This window comes from Aegilops tauschii, chromosome 5, assembly GCF_002575655.3.
Source record: "Aegilops tauschii subsp. strangulata cultivar AL8/78 chromosome 5, Aet v6.0, whole genome shotgun sequence".
Lineage (NCBI taxonomy): Eukaryota > Viridiplantae > Streptophyta > Magnoliopsida > Poales > Poaceae > Aegilops > Aegilops tauschii.
The window spans coordinates 303868283-303886902 of NC_053039.3; positions in this window are offsets into that span (position 1 = coordinate 303868283).

Here is an 18620-nt window from a genome sequence, read left to right on the forward strand (position 1 = left end):
GGACACCAAATTCAATTGGACTGAGGAATGTGAAGCTAGTTTCCAAGAGTTGAAGAAACGATTGGTTACATCACCAGTGTTGATTCTGCCAGATCAACGCAAGGACTATGAAGTTTATTGCGACGCTTCTCGTCGAGGACTTGGAGCAGTGCTTATGCAGGAAGGAAGAGTTGTGTCATATGCTTCACGACAACTTAAACCCCATGAGAAGAATTATGCTACGCATGATTTGGAGTTAGCAGCCGTGGTGCATGCATTGAAGACATGGAGACATTTTCTCATCGGAAACCATTGTGAGGTGTACACGGATCACAAGAGTTTGAAGTATATTTTCACGCAGAAGGAGTTAAATCTCAGACAGCGGAGATGGTTGGAGCTTATTAAGGATTATGATATGAGATTGCATTATCATCCAGGAAAGGCTAACGTAGTAGCAGACGCGTTGAGCCGCAAGAGTCATGTCAACACCCTCATGACAGGAGAGTTACCTCAGGAGTTAGCCGAGGACCTTCACGAGCTATGTTTGGAGATAGTCCCAAGAGGCTATTTAGCGACATTGGAGATTCAGTCTACCTTGATGGAAAGGATCAGAGAAGCTCAGAAGACAGACAAGGAGATTGAAGAGATAAAGGAGAAGATGAGCAAAGGAAAAGCCAAGGGATTTCGTGAGGATGAGCACGATACCTTATGGTTTGAGGACCGCGTATATGTGCCAAATGATCCGGAGATCAGGAAGTTGACTTTGCAAGAAGCCCATGATTCACCGTACTCGATTCACCCAGGGAATACCAAGATGTATTTGGATCTGAAAAATACTTTCTGGTGGACCGGAATGAAGAAGGATATTGCAGAATATGTAGCAGTTTGTGATGTATGTCACAGAGTGAAGGCAGAGCATCAGAAGCCAGCAGGATTGCTACAACCATTGCCGATACCCGAATGGAAGTGGGATAAAATAGGCATGGATTTTATCACAGGATTACCCAGGACTCGTTCAGGCTATGACTCAATATGGGTTGTAGTTGGCCGTTTGACGAAAGTGGCTCATTTCATTCCAGTGAAGACCACTTACACCAGTGCTAAGTTGGCAAAGATATACATGACCAGGATCGTATGTTTGCATGGAGTTCCGAGGACCATTGTATCAGACAGAGGAACCCAATTTACCTCGAAGTTTTGGAAGCCGTTACATGAAACATTGGGAACCAGGCTAGAATTTAGTACAGCTTTTCACCCACAGACAGATGGACAGACCGAGAGAGTCAACCAGATTTTGGAGGACATGTTAAGAGCTTGTGCACTAGATTATGGATCTAGTTGGGACGACAATTTGCCATATGCAGAGTTTTCCTACAACAACAGTTATCAAACCAGCTTGAAGATGGCCCATTTCGAAGCTTTGTACGGAAGAAGGTGTAGAACACCGTTGTTATGGGACGAAGTTGGAGACCGTCAGTTGTTTGGACCAGATCTGATTAAGGAGTCTGAACAGAAAGTAAGGTTGATTCGCGATAGGCTCAAGGTAGCCCAGTCCAGGCAGAAGAGTTATGCTGATTCTAAACGAAAGGAGACAATTCACGAAGTCGGAGACCGAGTTTATCTTCGAGTATCACCACTTCGAGGAGTGAAGCGCTTTGGAGTTAAGGGAAAGTTAGCGCCCCGTTTTATCGGACCATACAGAGTTGTGGAACGTATGGGAGAGGTTGCCTACAAACTGGAATTGCCCGAAGGATTGTCTGGAGTTCATGATGTATTTCACGTCTCCCAATTGAAGAAGTGCTACGCAGAGATGGCTGAGATACCACTGAGAGATACTGTGCCACTGGAAGCAATTCAGCTGGAAAGTGATTTGACCTATGAGGAGAAACCAGTTAAGATTCTTGAGTATGCCAGCCGAGTTACCCGCAGTAAGGTTATCAAGTTTTGCAAAGTCCAGTGGAGTCACCACACGGAAGATGAAGCCACCTGGGAGCGAGAGGAAGATCTACGGAAGGACCACTCCCACCTGTTTTCTAGCCAACCCGAATCTCGAGGGCGAGATTCATCTTAAGGGGGGTAGGTTTGTAACATCCCAAATTTTCAATTTGGGATGTTATACATAGATCATCATTGCATATCATATTTTATTGCATTTTGACAAATCCTCGATAAATCCAAAGCAACTCAAGGACCCTCGGAGAGAGTTGGGGATTTTTCTCGAATTTTCATATTTGATTTTCATCAAATAATAAAACGAGGATTTTGGTTTTAATTATTTTTCTCTCCGGAAAAAAAAATATTTCATTAAAAATAAATGAGAGGAGAAAATATGACTTCTCCAAAACAATTGAAATATTAGAGGAAAAGTGTTAAAATCATTTATTGGAATTTATTCGGATTTTATTTGCAATTTTAATTGCATTAAAAAAATATTGCACGTTTTATAAATTTATTTTGTGTCAAAAAATGTTCACCCTATTCTAAATTTTCTAACTAGAGGGGAAATTTTGTTTCATCTTTTTTGGATTTTCATTTATTTTTCTACGAATTTTCGGCGGAACATTTAAAAAAAAACCCGAGCCGCGCCCGACCGGGCCGAGGCCCAGCCGAGCCACCGGCCCACCCCGCGTCTCCTCCCCGCGTACGCCAGCGCCGCCGCCGCGCCGTGTCCGGCTCGAGCACGGGAGCCCCGCCGCCTTGCCCCCTCTCCAAGCCGCCACCCCCCTCTTATAAGCCGCCGCCGCCCCTCCCTCTCACCCCGTCGCCGCCCCGAGCCCGCCCGCACCGCCGCCGCCCCGCTCGCCACTCGCGCCGCCGGAGCCGCCCCTCGCCGCCCCGAGCCCCGCCGCACCTGCCGCCCCTCGCCGGAGCCAGCCGAGCCCCGCCGGAGCCCGCCCCGACGAGGTATTACCTCGCCGTCGTCTGCCGTTTTAAAAAAAAACCGTTCGTTAAAAAAAACCCTAGATCGGTTTATTTTTCGGTTTTGTTATTTTGTGAGCGTTCACCGACCCGTTCGTTTTAACGAACGCGTTCGTCGGATTTTCTCTGTTAACGAACGTCCGTTCTTTAACCGTTCGTCGGTTTTTCTTTTTCGTCGGATTTTTCCGCGATTATCTCAGATCTCGAATTCTGATCGAATCTTCGTTTCTGTTTAACTTTTCGCTCGTTTATCAGAATCAGGCGATTCAAGCGCCTAGAGTTTCGTCTCGGAATTCTCTTTCAGTTTAACCTACTCAAACAAGTTTTGCTACTGTAAAATTTGACCTAGATCCAGATTAGTAAACAAAGCTTGTTTCTTTCGCCGTTTGACTTTCGTTGCTTCGTTTGAGTTGATTCTTTTTGCAAACCGGAGTTCTTAAGTTGAAATTTCTGGTTGGATCTTTCATTCGAGTTTTACCTGTGCATTAGATAAGTACTTATTGTTTGCTTGTTTGTTTGCGATAGAGTACCCGGAGTGTGCCGCTTGTTACTTCGAATCGCTAGGTTTCTCGGATCATCAGCAAGGCAAGTAACACTTTGATCATACTTTCCATACCCAGTTTTATTGCATTAGATCTACTCCTCAAACAATTGCATGATTAGGATCTAATTAAATTGTGGGAATTGGGAAGTAGTTGAGGTAGTACCTATTACCTGTTCTCTTATCAAACCCTTGGGAGTTACTTCTACGTTGCTATTATATTGCCATGCTATGCTCGTAGACGTGGATTGGTTTTTGAGAGATATTCATGACAGATGTGAGATTGTTAATAATGGTTTACCTAAGGTGGCAACTAAAACTCACATCTGGGTGGATTGAGGCACCTGGAGAATCCAGTGTTGTCTGTTTGTATAAGGACCGCCACCCAGGCTCAAAGGGATCATAAGATTATTCATGCTAGAAACTTCCGTGTGCAGCCACAAGCTATTATGGGCTCTAGCATAGTTGAGTAGGTTACATGATCTCTTGAAGAGGTGGGCTAGCAGATGTAGGGGAAAGTAGGTGTACCGGTCCACCCGGAGTAAAGAGTGATTGTTCCTGAAAGACTGTGTCTCGGTCATCCGTTTCTCAAACATCATGCAGTGCGAGAATCAAGCGGAGGCGATCGAGTCTTGTGGGGAAAAGTGCGCAAACCTCTGCAGAGTGTACAAACTAATCATGGTTAGCCGTGTCCCCGGTTATGGACAATTTGAGTATCTAGTACCTGGATTTTCATTTGAATCTCATCACCATGTTACTTTTAATTAATTTTGTTGGGTTAATGATGACTTTTAATTGGGATTGAGATGCTGTCAACCATCTCAATGTTTCACAACCACCATGATAGTTAAATAAAATTTATTCCTTTGAAGTAGGGAAAAATTGGCTTTTCGCAAAAACTTAACTGTAGAGCTTTCCACCAGCCATACATGCATGTAGTATAGCATTAGTATTGTTCATTATTCTCTATGTGTTACATTGCCAGCATATTCCATGTGCTGACCCGTTTTCGGGCTGCAACGTTTCATGTTGCAGACTTTTCAGACGACGAGTAAGGTGCCTTAGGTCGTGGTCTTATACTCAGTGATGCCGCTGGAGTTGATGGACTCACTTATCTTCCAAGTCTTCCGCTGTTATCGTATTTAGATGGCCTTAAGCCATATTTATCATACTTAATCTCTTTGGAGATATCCGATGTAATAAGTGTGTGATTGCTACTCTGTTATAAATCCTCCATTTCTACTGTGCGTGTCAGCATTACTGATCCAGGGATGACACCGGTGCACAGCAGCACGGACCATTTGAGGTCTGGTCGCTACAAATGTGGTATCAGAGCACACGCTGACTGTAGGACACGACCACTAAGCTTAAGCCCTAGAACACTTCTCTCTTCTCATTTCTGACCCCTCTCCACGTTCTACTCTTTTAGGAATGGCGGATGCAAGGAGCAAGTTCATGCAACTAGATGAAGACACGCCTTTTGGTCGACACTTGAAGGAAGTCACTAAGTATTTGAACATAGGAATACCAAGCATCACCGGAACCTACAACGCCACATTACCCGAAGAGGAGAGCTGGAAGATTCAAGTTCACATTCCAGGAAGGACGTTTGTGCCAGTTACTGAACCCATAAGATTGGTTTTCGAAGCACCAACCTGGAGTTTAGGGAAGAGCATGGCCGCACACATCGCTATGGGACGCATTGGAGAAGTCTACCACCAGGAGCTTAAGGATACAATTTATCAGATTTGTGGACGCCGAGACGCGCAATGGGAGATGATCAGAACCAAGAAGGATGGATCAATCGCAGCTTTCATCCAGGAGCAAAACCAACATATCCGTCGCCAGGAGAACCAGATGTGCTCGGACAAGGAAGAACTGAAGAAGGCATTGACGAAGATCAAGGAGCTGGAGGAAGAACTTAAGGCTACACGCGAGGATTATATGGAGGAAATCATCGCACTAGTAGGGAAGAATGACGACCTGGAGAAGAAGATTGGTGTATTCATGGGAAATACAGTGCCAAAAGCAAAGGATGACGAATGCACTTGTCCGGATAACTACATCATCATCGACGACACTGACTCGGAACCAAGTGAAGATGACTTTGTTGACGAAGCTGGAGCAGACATCATGGAGTCTTCAACGGATCAGAATTTCTAGTAGACCACCATATCAGTAGTAGTTTTTCCCCATTTAATAGTATAGTTCAAGCACTTTGTAACGCTAGTTAGATCAATTGTTATGCCTTGTTTGAATTGATTGAGTGATATTGATTGTATTTGTCTCATGAGCATATGGGTAGTGTTTTCTCTCTAGACCTCATTCTATTCTTAACTCTCATCTTTTCTAACCTATCAGATGCCTCCGAGACGCGACACCGGATTTGTTTTCCCACCAGAGATCACCCAGTTGATTCAGCAACAGAATGCCCTGATGCAAGTGTTAGTGCAGAACCAAGGCAACAACAACAACAACCCACCGCCACCACCACCTGTTGATCACTTAGCCCGTTTCTTGAGGCTAAACCCGCCGGTGTTTTCCAGTAGCACCGAGCCGATTGTGGCAGATGATTGGCTCCGCAAAGTTGGAAGGGAGTTGACCACTGCAGGATGCACAGATGCGGAAAGAGTGCGTTTTGCCGCACATCAGCTTGATGGACCCGCAGCATCATGGTGGGAGAATTATACATCCACGCACCCTATTGACACTGTCAGATGGGACCAGTTCCAGCAAGCTTTCCGTACAGCTCATGTTTCAGCAGGAGCTATGGCTATGAAGAAGCGCGAGTTTCGCAACCTACGCCAAGGAGGACGCACCGTAGGCCAGTATGTGGAGGATTTCAGTAAGTTAGCACGTTATGCCCCAGACGACATTGCTACAGATGCTGCCAAGCAGGAGAAATTTTTGGAAGGACTGAATGATGAACTGAGTATGCAGTTGATGGTAGCAACCTTCAACAACTACCAGGAGTTGGTAGATAGAGCTCTCATGATTGAAGGGAAGCAACAACAGATTGAAAACCGTAAGAGGAAGTATGGACAAGGGAAGTACAATTCTGGAGCTCAGCAGAAGCCACGATTTGCCCCGAAACCGGGAGGACAATTTCAGCATACCCATGGAGGAGGTAGTTCGCACAACCAAAATGGCTCCAAGAATGGTAATGGGAATGGAGGAAGCAACGGACAGAACCGTACCAACCCATCTACCCCAGCCAAGAGGGATCTAAGTCATGTTACTTGTTTCAAGTGCCAGAAGACTGGACATTATGCAACTGATTGTCCTGAAGCCCAAAATGGAAATGGCAATGGAAGCTCTGGGAAGAAGCCGAACCCGTTCAACAAAGGACATGTGAACCACGTGAGCATGGAGGAGGTTGAAGCTCAGCCTGATGCAGTAATAGGTAAGTTTTTGGTTAAGTCATTTACTGCAACCGTTCTTTTCGATACTGGTGCATCGCATTCATACATACCAAGGGGATTTGTGAATAAGTTTAAGCTGTCCACTCAAGTTCTCAAAACCCCTATGCTAGTAACCTCGCCAGGAGCAGAGTATATGGCAAGCCAAGGATGTTTTCAGATACCATTGGCCATTGGTAGGCATGTTTTCCCCTCAGACCTCATAGTTTTGGAGTCGCAAGGTTTGGATGTGATTTTGGGAATGGATTGGCTATCGTTGTATGGAGGAAACATCGATTGTGCCAACAAGACGATTTTGCTTACCACCCCAGAAGGAAAAAGGATCAAGTATGTATCCCGGCATATGCCGAAGAGGACTCAAGTGAATTCCTTATCAGGAGTTGTACACGAGGAAGTACCAGTGGTGAAGGATTATCCAGATGTATTTCCAGAAGAGTTGCCAGGCATGCCACCAGATAGAGACATTGAGTTCTTGATTGAACTTTTGCCAGGCACAGGGCCAATATCTAAGAGACCGTACAGGATGCCCGCAAAAGATTTGGAGGAAATTAAGAAGCAGATCAAGGAGTTACTGGATAAAGGCTATATTCGCCCAAGTTCGTCACCTTGGGGATCACCAGTACTTCTAGTGGAGAAGAAAGATGGATCGCTGAGGATGGTTGTTGATTACCGTGGATTGAATGAAGTGACCATCAAAAACAAGTACCCACTGCCGATGATCAATGATTTGTTTGACCGCCTACAAGGAGCTAAAGTATTTTCCAAGATCGATCTACGATCAGGATACCATCAGTTAAAGATTCGAGAGCAGGATATACCTAAGACGGCTTTTACCACCAGATATGGATTGTATGAGTATACCGTTATGTCATTTGGTCCGACTAACGCACCGGCCTATTTTATGAACCTGATGAACAAAGTGTTTGTGGAGTTCTTGGATAAGTTCGTCGTGGTGTTCATTGACGATATTTTAGTCTTTTCCAAGAATGAGGAAGAGCATGAGGAGCATTTGCGATTGGTACTTGAGAAGCTCAGAGAACATCAGTTATACGCCAAGTTCAGCAAGTGTGAATTTTGGTTGAAGGAAGTTGGATTCCTTGGACATGTTATTTCTGGAGAAGGAATAGCAGTAGACCCTGCCAAGGTTGACACAGTGACAAGTTGGGAATCACCCACGACAGTTGGAGAAATCCGGAGTTTTCTTGGACTTGCAGGATACTACCGGAGATTCATCGAGAATTTCTCGAAGATTGCTAAGCCCATGACTGAGCTATTGAAGAAGGACACCAAATTCAATTGGACTGAGGAATGTGAAGCTAGTTTCCAAGAGTTGAAGAAACGATTGGTTACATCACCAGTGTTGATTCTGCCAGATCAACGCAAGGACTATGAAGTTTATTGCGACGCTTCTCGTCGAGGACTTGGAGCAGTGCTTATGCAGGAAGGAAGAGTTGTGTCATATGCTTCACGACAACTTAAACCCCATGAGAAGAATTATGCTACGCATGATTTGGAGTTAGCAGCCGTGGTGCATGCATTGAAGACATGGAGACATTTTCTCATCGGAAACCATTGTGAGGTGTACACGGATCACAAGAGTTTGAAGTATATTTTCACGCAGAAGGAGTTAAATCTCAGACAGCGGAGATGGTTGGAGCTTATTATGATATGAGATTGCATTATCATCCAGGAAAGGCTAACGTAGTAGCAGACGCGTTGAGCCGCAAGAGTCATGTCAACACCCTCATGACAGGAGAGTTACCTCAGGAGTTAGCCGAGGACCTTCACGAGCTATGTTTGGAGATAGTCCCAAGAGGCTATTTAGCGACATTGGAGATTCAGTCTACCTTGATGGAAAGGATCAGAGAAGCTCAGAAGACAGACAAGGAGATTGAAGAGATAAAGGAGAAGATGAGCAAAGGAAAAGCCAAGGGATTTCGTGAGGATGAGCACGATACCTTATGGTTTGAGGACCGCGTATATGTGCCAAATGATCCGGAGATCAGGAAGTTGACTTTGCAAGAAGCCCATGATTCACCGTACTCGATTCACCCAGGGAATACCAAGATGTATTTGGATCTGAAAAATACTTTCTGGTGGACCGGAATGAAGAAGGATATTGCAGAATATGTAGCAGTTTGTGATGTATGTCACAGAGTGAAGGCAGAGCATCAGAAGCCAGCAGGATTGCTACAACCATTGCCGATACCCGAATGGAAGTGGGATAAAATAGGCATGGATTTTATCACAGGATTACCCAGGACTCGTTCAGGCTATGACTCAATATGGGTTGTAGTCGGCCGTTTGACGAAAGTGGCTCATTTCATTCCAGTGAAGACCACTTACACCAGTGCTAAGTTGGCAAAGATATACATGACCAGGATCGTATGTTTGCATGGAGTTCCGAGGACCATTGTATCAGACAGAGGAACCCAATTTACCTCGAAGTTTTGGAAGCCGTTACATGAAACATTGGGAACCAGGCTAGAATTTAGTACAGCTTTTCACCCACAGACAGATGGAAAGACCGAGAGAGTCAACCAGATTTTGGAGGACATGTTAAGAGCTTGTGCACTAGATTATGGATCTAGTTGGGACGACAATTTGCCATATGCAGAGTTTTCCTACAACAACAGTTATCAAACCAGCTTGAAGATGGCCCCTTTCGAAGCTTTGTACGGAAGAAGGTGTAGAACACCGTTGTTATGGGACGAAGTTGGAGACCGTCAGTTGTTTGGACCAGATCTGATTAAGGAGTCTGAACAGAAAGTAAGGTTGATTCGCGATAGGCTCAAGGTAGCCCAGTCCAGGCAGAAGAGTTATGCTGATTCTAAACGAAAGGAGACAATTCACGAAGTCGGAGACCGAGTTTATCTTCGAGTATCACCACTTCGAGGAGTGAAGCGCTTTGGAGTTAAGGGAAAGTTAGCGCCCCGTTTTATCGGACCATACAGAGTTGTGGAACGTATGGGAGAGGTTGCCTACAAACTGGAATTGCCCGAAGGATTGTCTGGAGTTCATGATGTATTTCACGTCTCCCAATTGAAGAAGTGCCACGCAGAGATGGCTGAGATACCACTGAGAGATACTGTGCCACTGGAAGCAATTCAACTGGAAAGTGATTTGACCTATGAGGAGAAACCAGTTAAGATTCTTGAGTATGCCAGCCGAGTTACCCGCAGTAAGGTTATCAAGTTTTGCAAAGTCCAGTGGAGTCACCACACGGAAGATGAAGCCACCTGGGAGCGAGAGGAAGATCTACGGAAGGACCACTCCCACCTATTTTCTAGCCAACCCGAATCTCGAGGGCGAGATTCATCTTAAGGGGGGTAGGTTTGTAACATCCCAAATTTTTAATTTGGTATGTTATACATAGATCATCATTGCATATCATATTTTATTGCATTTTGACAAATCCTCGATAAATCCAAAGCAACTCAAGGACCCTCGGAGAGAGTTGGGGATTTTTCTCGAATTTTCATATTTGATTTTCATCAAATAATAAAACGAGGATTTTGGTTTTAATTATTTTTCTCTCCGGAAAAAAATATATTTCATTAAAAATAAATGAGAGGAGAAAATATGACTTCTCCAAAACAATTGAAATATTGGAGGAAAAGTGTTAAAATCATTTATTGGAATTTATTCGGATTTTATTTGCAATTTTAATTGCATTAAAAAAATATTGCACGTTTTCAAAATTTATTTTGTGTCAAAAAATGTTCACCCTATTCTAAATTTTCTAACTAGAGGGGAAAATTTGTTTCATCTTTTTTGGATTTTTATTTATTTTTCTACGAATTTTCGGCGGAACATTTAAAAAAAAACCCGAGCCGCGCCCGACCGGGCCGAGGCCCAGCCGAGCCACCGGCCCACCCCGCGTCTCCTCCCCGCGTACGCCAGCGCCGCCGCCGCGCCGTGTCCGGCTCGAGCACGGGAGCCCCGCCGCCTTGCCCCCTCTCCAAGCCGCCACCCCCCCTCTTATAAGCCGCCGCCGCCCCTCCCTCTCACCCCGTCGCCGCCCCGAGCCCGCCCGCACCGCCGCCGCCCCGCTCGCCACTCGCGCCGCCGGAGCCGCCCCTCGCCGCCCCGAGCCCTGCCGCACCTGCCGCCCCTCGCCGGAGCCAGCCGAGCCCCGCCGGAGCCCGCCCCGACGAGGTATTACCTCGCCGTCGTTTGCCGTTTTAAAAAAAACCGTTCGTTAAAAAAAACCCTAGATCGGTTTATTTTTCGGTTTTGTTATTTTGTGAGCGTTCACCGACCCGTTCGTTTTAACGAACGCGTTCGTCGGATTTTCTCTGTTAACGAACGTCCGTTATTTAACCGTTCGTCCGTTTTTCTTTTTCGTCGGATTTTTCCGCGATTATCTCAGATCTCGATTTCTGATCGAATCTTCGTTTCTGTTTAACTTTTCGCTCGTTTATCGGAATCAGGCGATTCAAGCGCCTAGAGTTTCGTCTCGGAATTCTCTTTCAGTTTAACCTACTCAAACAAGTTTTGCTACTGTAAAATTTGACCTAGATCCAGATTAGTAAACGAAGCTTGTTTCTTTCGCCGTATGACTTTCGTTGCTTCGTTCGAGTTGATTCTTTTTGCGAACCGGAGTTCTTAAGTTGAACTTTCTGGTTGGATCTTTCATTCGAGTTTTACCTGTGCATTAGATAAGTACTTATTGTTTGCTTGTTTGTTTGCGATAGAGTACCCGGAGTGTGCCGCTTGTTACTTCGAATCGCTAGGTTTCTCGGATCATCAGCAAGGCAAGTAACACTTTGATCATACTTTCCATACCCAGTTTTATTGCATTAGATCTACTCCTCAAACAATTGCATGATTAGGATCTAATTAAATTGTGGGAATTGGGAAGTAGTTGAGGTAGTACCTATTACCTGTTCTCTTATCAAACCCTTGGGAGTTACTTCTACGTTGCTATTATATTGCCATGCTATGCTCGTAGACGTGGATTGGTTTTTGAGAGATATTCATGACAGATGTGAGATTGTTAATAATGGTTTACCTAAGGTGGCAACTAAAACTCACATCTGGGTGGATTGAGGCACCTGGAGAATCCAGTGTTGTCTGTTTGTATAAGGACCGCCACCCAGGCTCAAAGGGATCATAAGATTATTCATGCTAGAAACTTCCGTGTGCAGCCACAAGCTATTATGGGCTCTAGCATAGTTGAGTAGGTTACATGATCTCTTGAAGAGGTGGGCTAGCAGATGTAGGGGAAAGTAGGTGTACCGGTCCACCCGGAGTAAAGAGTGATTGTTCCTGAAAGACTGTGTCTCGGTCATCCGTTTCTCAAACATCATGCAGTGCGAGAATCAAGCGGAGGCGATCGAGTCTTGTGGGGAAAAGTGCGCAAACCTCTGCAGAGTGTACAAACTAATCATGGTTAGCCGTGTCCCCGGTTATGGACAATTTGAGTATCTAGTACCTGGATTTTCATTTGAATCTCATCACCATGTTACTTTTAATTAATTTTGTTGGGTTAATGATGACTTTTAATTGGGATTGAGATGCTGTCAACCATCTCAATGTTTCACAACCACCATGATAGTTAAATAAAATTTATTCCTTTGAAGTAGGGAAAAATTGGCTTTTCGCAAAAACTTAACTGTAGAGCTTTCCACCAGCCATACATGCATGTAGTATAGCATTAGTATTGTTCATTATTCTCTATGTGTTACATTGCCAGCATATTCCATGTGCTGACCCGTTTTCGGGCTGCAACGTTTCATGTTGCAGACTTTTCAGACGACGAGTAAGGTGCCTTAGGTCGTGGTCTTATACTCAGTGATGCCGCTGGAGTTGATGGACTCACTTATCTTCCAAGTCTTCCGCTGTTATCGTATTTAGATGGCCTTAAGCCATATTTATCATACTTAATCTCTTTGGAGATATCCGATGTAATAAGTGTGTGATTGCTACTCTGTTATAAATCCTCCATTTCTACTGTGCGTGTCAGCATTACTGATCCAGGGATGACACCGGTGCACAGCAGCACGGACCATTTGAGGTCTGGTCGCTACAAATGTGGTATCAGAGCACACGCTGACTGTAGGACACGACCACTAAGCTTAAGCCCTAGAACACTTCTCTCTTCTCATTTCTGACCCCTCTCCACGTTCTACTCTTTTAGGAATGGCGGATGCAAGGAGCAAGTTCATGCAACTAGATGAAGACACGCCTTTTGGTCGACACTTGAAGGAAGTCACTAAGTATTTGAACATAGGAATACCAAGCATCACCGGAACCTACAACGCCACATTACCCGAAGAGGAGAGCTGGAAGATTCAAGTTCACATTCCAGGAAGGACGTTTGTGCCAGTTACTGAACCCATAAGATTGGTTTTCGAAGCACCAACCTGGAGTTTAGGGAAGAGCATGGCCGCACACATCGCTATGGGACGCATTGGAGAAGTCTACCACCAGGAGCTTAAGGATACAATTTATCAGATTTGTGGACGCCGAGACGCGCAATGGGAGATGATCAGAACCAAGAAGGATGGATCAATCGCAGCTTTCATCCAGGAGCAAAACCAACATATCCGTCGCCAGGAGAACCAGATGTGCTCGGACAAGGAAGAACTGAAGAAGGCATTGACGAAGATCAAGGAGCTGGAGGAAGAACTTAAGGCTACACGCGAGGATTATATGGAGGAAATCATCGCACTAGTAGGGAAGAATGACGACCTGGAGAAGAAGATTGGTGTATTCATGGGAAATACAGTGCCAAAAGCAAAGGATGACGAATGCACTTGTCCGGATAACTACATCATCATCGACGACACTGACTCGGAACCAAGTGAAGATGACTTTGTTGACGAAGCTGGAGCAGACATCATGGAGTCTTCAACGGATCAGAATTTCTAGTAGACCACCATATCAGTAGTAGTTTTTCCCCATTTAATAGTATAGTTCAAGCACTTTGTAACGCTAGTTAGATCAATTGTTATGCCTTGTTTGAATTGATTGAGTGATATTGATTGTATTTGTCTCATGAGCATATGGGTAGTGTTTTCTCTCTAGACCTCATTCTATTCTTAACTCTCATCTTTTCTAACCTATCAGATGCCTCCGAGACGCGACACCGGATTTGTTTTCCCACCAGAGATCACCCAGTTGATTCAGCAACAGAATGCCCTGATGCAAGTGTTAGTGCAGAACCAAGGCAACAACAACAACAACCCACCGCCACCACCACCTGTTGATCACTTAGCCCGTTTCTTGAGGCTAAACCCGCCGGTGTTTTCCAGTAGCACCGAGCCGATTGTGGCAGATGATTGGCTCCGCAAAGTTGGAAGGGAGTTGACCACTGCAGGATGCACAGATGCGGAAAGAGTGCGTTTTGCCGCACATCAGCTTGATGGACCCGCAGCATCATGGTGGGAGAATTATACATCCACGCACCCTATTGACACTGTCACATGGGACCAGTTCCAGCAAGCTTTCCGTACAGCTCATGTTTCAGCAGGAGCTATGGCTATGAAGAAGCGCGAGTTTCGCAACCTACGCCAAGGAGGACGCACCGTAGGCCAGTATGTGGAGGATTTCAGTAAGTTAGCACGTTATGCCCCAGACGACATTGCTACAGATGCTGCCAAGCAGGAGAAATTTTTGGAAGGACTGAATGATGAACTGAGTATGCAGTTGATGGTAGCAACCTTCAACAACTACCAGGAGTTGGTAGATAGAGCTCTCATGATTGAAGGGAAGCAACAACAGATTGAAAACCGTAAGAGGAAGTATGGACAAGGGAAGTACAATTCTGGAGCTCAGCAGAAGCCACGATTTGCCCCAAAACCGGGAGGACAATTTCAGCATACCCATGGAGGAGGTAGTTCGCACAACCAAAATGGCTCCAAGAATGGTAATGGGAATGGAGGAAGCAACGGACAGAACCGTACCAACCCATCTACCCCAGCCAAGAGGGATCTAAGTCATGTTACTTGTTTCAAGTGCCAGAAGACTGGACATTATGCAACTGATTGTCCTGAAGCCCAAAATGGAAATGGCAATGGAAGCTCTGGGAAGAAGCCGAACCCGTTCAACAAAGGACATGTGAACCACGTGAGCGTGGAGGAGGTTGAAGCTCAGCCTGATGCAGTAATAGGTAAGTTTTTGGTTAAGTCATTTACTACAACCGTTCTTTTCGATACTGGTGCATCGCATTCATACATATCAAGGGGATTTGTGAATAAGTTTAAGCTGTCCACTCAAGTTCTCAAAACCCCTATGCTAGTAACCTCGCCAGGAGCAGAGTATATGGCAAGCCAAGGATGTTTTCAGATACCATTGGCCATTGGTAGGCATGTTTTCCCCTCAGACCTCATAGTTTTGGAGTCGCAAGGTTTGGATGCGATTTTGGGAATGGATTGGCTATCGTTGTATGGAGGAAACATCGATTGTGCCAACAAGACGATTTTGCTTACCACCCCAGAAGGAAAAAGGATCAAGTATGTATCCCGGCATATGCCGAAGAGGACTCAAGTGAATTCCTTATCAGGAGTTGTACACGAGGAAGTACCAGTGGTGAAGGATTATCCAGATGTATTTCCAGAAGAGTTGCCAGGCATGCCACCAGATAGAGACATTGAGTTCTTGATTGAACTTTTGCCAGGCACAGGGCCAATATCTAAGAGACCGTACAGGATGCCCGCAAAAGATTTGGAGGAAATTAAGAAGCAGATCAAGGAGTTACTGGATAAAGGCTATATTCGCCCAAGTTCGTCACCTTGGGGATCACCAGTACTTCTAGTGGAGAAGAAAGATGGATCGCTGAGGATGGTTGTTGATTACCGTGGATTGAATGAAGTGACCATCAAAAACAAGTACCCACTGCCGATGATCAATGATTTGTTTGACCGCCTACAAGGAGCTAAAGTATTTTCCAAGATCGATCTACGATCAGGATACCATCAGTTAAAGATTCGAGAGCAGGATATACCTAAGACGGCTTTTACCACCAGATATGGATTGTATGAGTATACCGTTATGTCATTTGGTCCGACTAACGCACCGGCCTATTTTATGAACCTGATGAACAAAGTGTTTGTGGAGTTCTTGGATAAGTTCGTCGTGGTGTTCATTGACGATATTTTAGTCTTTTCCAAGAATGAGGAAGAGCATGAGGAGCATTTGCGATTGGTACTTGAGAAGCTCAGAGAACATCAGTTATACGCCAAGTTCAGCAAGTGTGAATTTTGGTTGAAGGAAGTTGGATTCCTTGGACATGTTATTTCTGGAGAAGGAATAGCAGTAGACCCTGCCAAGGTTGACACAGTGACAAGTTGGGAATCACCCACGACAGTTGGAGAAATCCGGAGTTTTCTTGGACTTGCAGGATACTACCGGAGATTCATCGAGAATTTCTCGAAGATTGCTAAGCCCATGACTGAGCTATTGAAGAAGGACACCAAATTCAATTGGACTGAGGAATGTGAAGCTAGTTTCCAAGAGTTGAAGAAACGATTGGTTACATCACCAGTGTTGATTCTGCCAGATCAACGCAAGGACTATGAAGTTTATTGCGACGCTTCTCGTCGAGGACTTGGAGCAGTGCTTATGCAGGAAGGAAGAGTTGTGTCATATGCTTCACGACAACTTAAACCCCATGAGAAGAATTATGCTACGCATGATTTGGAGTTAGCAGCCGTGGTGCATGCATTGAAGACATGGAGACATTTTCTCATCGGAAACCATTGTGAGGTGTACACGGATCACAAGAGTTTGAAGTATATTTTCACGCAGAAGGAGTTAAATCTCAGACAGCGGAGATGGTTGGAGCTTATTATGATATGAGATTGCATTATCATCCAGGAAAGGCTAACGTAGTAGCAGACGCGTTGAGCCGCAAGAGTCATGTCAACACCCTCATGACAGGAGAGTTACCTCAGGAGTTAGCCGAGGACCTTCACGAGCTATGTTTGGAGATAGTCCCAAGAGGCTATTTAGCGACATTGGAGATTCAGTCTACCTTGATGGAAAGGATCAGAGAAGCTCAGAAGACAGACAAGGAGATTGAAGAGATAAAGGAGAAGATGAGCAAAGGAAAAGCCAAGGGATTTCGTGAGGATGAGCACGATACCTTATGGTTTGAGGACCGCGTATATGTGCCAAATGATCCGGAGATCAGGAAGTTGACTTTGCAAGAAGCCCATGATTCACCGTACTCGATTCACCCAGGGAATACCAAGATGTATTTGGATCTGAAAAATACTTTCTGGTGGACCGGAATGAAGAAGGATATTGCAGAATATGTAGCAGTTTGTGATGTATGTCACAGAGTGAAGGCAGAGCATCAGAAGCCAGCAGGATTGCTACAACCATTGCCGATACCCGAATGGAAGTGGGATAAAATAGGCATGGATTTTATCACAGGATTACCCAGGACTCGTTCAGGCTATGACTCAATATGGGTTGTAGTCGGCCGTTTGACGAAAGTGGCTCATTTCATTCCAGTGAAGACCACTTACACCAGTGCTAAGTTGGCAAAGATATACATGACCAGGATCGTATGTTTGCATGGAGTTCCGAGGACCATTGTATCAGACAGAGGAACCCAATTTACCTCGAAGTTTTGGAAGCCGTTACATGAAACATTGGGAACCAGGCTAGAATTTAGTACAGCTTTTCACCCACAGACAGATGGAAAGACCGAGAGAGTCAACCAGATTTTGGAGGACATGTTAAGAGCTTGTGCACTAGATTATGGATCTAGTTGGGACGACAATTTGCCATATGCAGAGTTTTCCTACAACAACAGTTATCAAACCAGCTTGAAGATGGCCCCTTTCGAAGCTTTGTACGGAAGAAGGTGTAGAACACCGTTGTTATGGGACGAAGTTGGAGACCGTCAGTTGTTTGGACCAGATCTGATTAAGGAGTCTGAACAGAAAGTAAGGTTGATTCGCGATAGGCTCAAGGTAGCCCAGTCCAGGCAGAAGAGTTATGCTGATTCTAAATGAAAGGAGACAATTCACGAAGTCGGAGACCGAGTTTATCTTCGAGTATCACCACTTCGAGGAGTGAAGCGCTTTGGAGTTAAGGGAAAGTTAGCGCCCCGTTTTATCGGACCATACAGAGTTGTGGAACGTATGGGAGAGGTTGCCTACAAACTGGAATTGCCCGAAGGATTGTCTGGAGTTCATGATGTATTTCACGTCTCCCAATTGAAGAAGTGCTACGCAGAGATGGCTGAGATACCACTGAGAGATACTGTGCCACTGGAAGCAATTCAGCTGGAAAGTGATTTGACCTATGAGGAGAAACCAGTTAAGATTCTTGAGTATGCCAGCCGAGTTACCCGCAGTAAGGTTATCAAGTTTTGCAAAGTCCAGTGGAGTCACCACACGGAAGATGAAGCCACCTGGGAGCGAGAGGAAGATCTACGGAAGGACCACTCCCACCTGTTTTCTAGCCAACCCGAATCTCGAGGGCGAGATTCATCTTAAGGGGGGTAGGTTTGTAACATCCCAAATTTTCAATTTGGGATGTTATACATAGATCATCATTGCATATCATATTTTATTGCATTTTGACAAATCCTCGATAAATCCAAAGCAACTCAAGGACCCTCGGAGAGAGTTGGGGATTTTTCTCGAATTTTCATATTTGATTTTCATCAAATAATAAAACGAGGATTTTGGTTTTAATTATTTTTCTCTCCGGAAAAAAAAATATTTCATTAAAAATAAATGAGAGGAGAAAATATGACTTCTCCAAAACAATTGAAATATTAGAGGAAAAGTGTTAAAATC